Below are 3,695 nucleotides of genomic sequence, written 5' to 3'. Positions count from 1 at the left end.
TATGAGCTTTCCAAGACATGTCAGAAGTGATGTGCACCCCAAGGTAATTGTGGCATGGTACAGTTACAAGAGAAATTTCAGAGATTGAGTTAATAGAAGTTATAGTGATTCAACGGGAGATATTCATCGCTTTACATTTGTTACTATTAAGGGACATTTGCCACAAATCACACCCATCAGCCACAGCTTGTAAGTCATTTTGAAAAAGGGGGATGTCAGTAGTATTAGTGACTTCTCGATAAATTACACAATCATCAGCAAAAAGGCTAATAGATGATGATACACACAGTGGTAAATCATTTACGTAAATTAACAACAGAGGCCCCAAGACAGACCCTTGCGGTACACCAGAAGTAACAGGTTTCATAGAAGAGTTTACATTGTTAGCATGAACGAACTGAGAACGATTAGTTAAAAAAAACATGTTATCCAATAATAATGCAATTAAATGCAAAGGAACAAGCGAGCTGGACAACATTGTTGTCCAGCTCGCTTGCCCCTTTGCATTTAATTGCATTATTATTATAACATTAAGTTGCAAGCTTCACCCTTGTAGGTGTTAGACTGGTGGCAGCTGATGAAACCCGTTTGCTCTACTGACGTCTAACACCTGGTTAGCTCAGTTGGTAGAGCGCTCCACTTGTAATGGAGAGGTCCCGGGTTCGATACCCGGACCAGGCAGATTTTTTCGGTCGCTCACCAGTCACCTAGCTGTGTTTGGAGATTTATGTTCGTCCCTTGTCCCTCTTGTTCCCCTTCTGCAGGGATTATTTTCATCAATGTTATCCAAGTCAGCACGTTAGGATCGAGATTGAGTTGACTGAGTTTAAAGAGTAAATGTTTATGAGGAACTTTGTCGAAAGCTTTGCAGAAATCTAAAAAATCACAATCAATCTAGGATCCACGGTCAAGTATGGAAAGCACATCATTAGTGACGTTCTGTAGTTGAGTCTCATATAAAAGGGATTTACGAAAGACATGTTGGGATGAAGAAACGAAGGAATTAGAGTTCAAGTAGTTAACCGACTGAGTGAATATTATGTGCTCAAAAAGTTTACAAGGTGTGCTGATTAAGGAAACGGGGCGATATTTAAGAGGACTCTGTTTATCGCCATGTTTATAGAGTGGAATTACCTTCCCTATTTTTCGCTCCTCAGGCAATATACCAGATGCATGAGATTGCTCAAAAATTTTGAAAGGGTAAATTGCGACATAATATTTAGTATTCTTAAGGAGTGTCAGGTGACATTGCCAACTCCAAAAGACGAAGATGTTTTAAGTTATCAATCAACTTTACAATTCCGTCATAGTCAATTACAAGAGGATCTATTGGCAAAAAGTTATAATTAGGGTACACAGGGTGGGAGCAATCATCACCGACACAAAACGCTTTTAGAAAAATGTCATATCAAATGGAGGCACAATTTTCCTTTAGAATAACAATACCATTACTAGTGACCGAGATATCATTCCTTTTGTTATGAAGATGCTGATAAATATATCACACAGAGCCCAAGCTCGCCCTTTTTTCTCAATCCAAAAAATGAATTTGAGGTCTACAAAATATTCATGCGACTCAACAATAGTAACAGTAGTGATATTAGTGATCTTCGAATGAAACCGTCAAGCTTGTCATTTACATAATACACCGTACCTCACACATATATTTAACCTCAGCCTGGCTTCCGGTGAGTTCCCCGCAAATATGAAACCTGCCAAAGTTACTGCGATTCACAAAGGAGTTGATGTGAACCTAATGACCAACTATAGACCAATATCCATCCTGCCAATTTTTTCTAAGGGACTAGAAACACATGTCAAAACTAGCGTAGAAATTTTCCTTCATCGACATGAAATAATAACGAACGCCCAATTTGGTTTTAGAATGGGAAGGTCGACAGGGTCAGCGCTCTTACTCCAGAAAAAAAATAGATCTAAATAACATTCAAAACAAGCCTTTAACACTATATTATTGACCTTAGTAAGGCGTTTGACTGCCTCAACCATTAAATGCTTCTTGATAAATTAAAGTGTTATGAAATACGTGGTCAAGCACTTGCACTCTTGGATTCTTATCTCTCCAATCGCCAGCAGTGTGTCAGCATCGACGGGCGATCTTCTGCCCTCGAAGCCGTAGCTTGCGGCATGCCTCAGGATAGCATAGTAGGCCCTCTGCTCTTCAACATTTTTATAAACCACGTGGTAAAGGTTAGTACTCTTGCGCAGTTTGTAACATATGCCAACGAAACCAGCCTTTTTGTGCCGGGCGTGGACGCGGAAAGCCTAGTTATTAAGGGGAACGATATTCTCGCGCAATTTGGCAGATGGTCTGAGGTAAATTACTTTACAATTAAAGTAAACAAAACAAAGGCACTCGTATTTCATTGAATAAGCACGTCCCCTTCAATAAATCCCTTACCTTAAATGGTACAGTAATTGATATAGTTAAGCACCACACAACGGTGGGCGTAATTTTCTCTGAGCATCTGTCATGGGATCGCCATATTGATAATTTGGTCCGCAGGTTGTGTTGAGTCATTGGCGTTATTAGAAGATGCCGCTCAATATTGTCTGTTAACACTAAACTCCCTATTTTTCATGCCCTTTTTAGGTCGCATATAAATTATTCTCACCTCGTGTGGGGTAAAACAACAACTTCAAATTTAAACAAAATACTGTTACTTCAAGAGAAGATACTAGGCATCATCGCGGATGTACACTACCTATATCACACTAAACCGCTGTTCGAAAAAAATTCATGATTATTGCCGCAAATATTCACGTGTATCGTCTTTTGTATGCTTTCCATTTCAGAACAAATTAATTCATTGAATTTCTTTGGAGAACCTCGGACTTGAATAAAAAGGAAATCTCGATCAGTATGCGCTCCTGTGAGATATGGTATGTTCCTCATCTCCGCACGAATCATGCTTTACAATTCCTTCCCCATATGTTACCTCCTCTTCTCAACAGGTACCATCTAGGAAACATAGATATATACTCGCTGACAACCGCTGAATCGTATATGTGTTTTATTTATCACGGATGTCTCTTTATGACATTTTTCTTTTTCTCGCTTTCGCATAATATACTTGCTGCCGAACGTTCCTTCGCTCTCACTCTTTTACTCTGTTTGTTGTTACTTAAATATATACCTAGTTGGTAAGAGAAACTCTATATGCTGTATAACGAGGTCTTATTATGTGTAACACCTTTCAGCCAGATTGCTATGCTTGTTTTGCTTTAGGGCCCCAGACCCAGTCAAGTTACTATATGGTAGCTTTTTGTCTGGAGGCCGGCCAGATTAAGTTTATGGAAACCAAGATTTTATTTCCTTTAATTTCAATCACAGACTTCTGCAATGTATTGGAGTCGTCAGTCTGCATCAAAGAGCTACTGAAGGCGACGGCTATCAAGAGTGTGACACGTTTCCTGTCTTGGGAACAATATGAGCACAGTATAACGTAACATCAAAAAGAAACAATTTATATGAGCCAATATTTCAACGCTTACCACAGGGAACGAAACCTGCACAAGCAGTTGCGTAGAACGCGTTGAGAATATTATAAAAGAACGAATTCCTACCCTTGGTTAGGATCTCGGATCTGCATCCACCACGTTACATTATTTTCATCAGTGAGAGGAAATGAAACCTCTGTCTCAGGGTTATTGTTAAACATCGCAGGCATTTGAGC

The 3,695-nt window shown here is 39.4% G+C and overlaps 1 non-coding gene and 1 pseudogene across 1 annotated transcript; both read left to right on the top strand.

The window, feature by feature from the left end:
- Positions 1-608: 608 nt before the first annotated feature.
- Positions 609-681, top strand: Trnat-ugu. Its single transcript has one exon. It is a non-coding gene; the product is annotated as a tRNA-Thr (tRNA).
- Positions 682-2,441: 1,760 nt separating this feature from the next.
- On the top strand, positions 2,442-3,166 carry LOC121834235 (annotated as a pseudogene).
- Positions 3,167-3,695: the final 529 nt, after the last annotated feature.

The sequence above is a fragment of the Ixodes scapularis genome, unplaced genomic scaffold, assembly GCF_016920785.2.
Source record: "Ixodes scapularis isolate PalLabHiFi unplaced genomic scaffold, ASM1692078v2 ptg000827l_1___fragment_1__unscaffolded, whole genome shotgun sequence".
In the NCBI taxonomy this organism is placed as follows: Eukaryota; Metazoa; Arthropoda; class Arachnida; order Ixodida; family Ixodidae; genus Ixodes; species Ixodes scapularis.
This window is presented reverse-complemented; position numbering and strand designations above follow the sequence as displayed.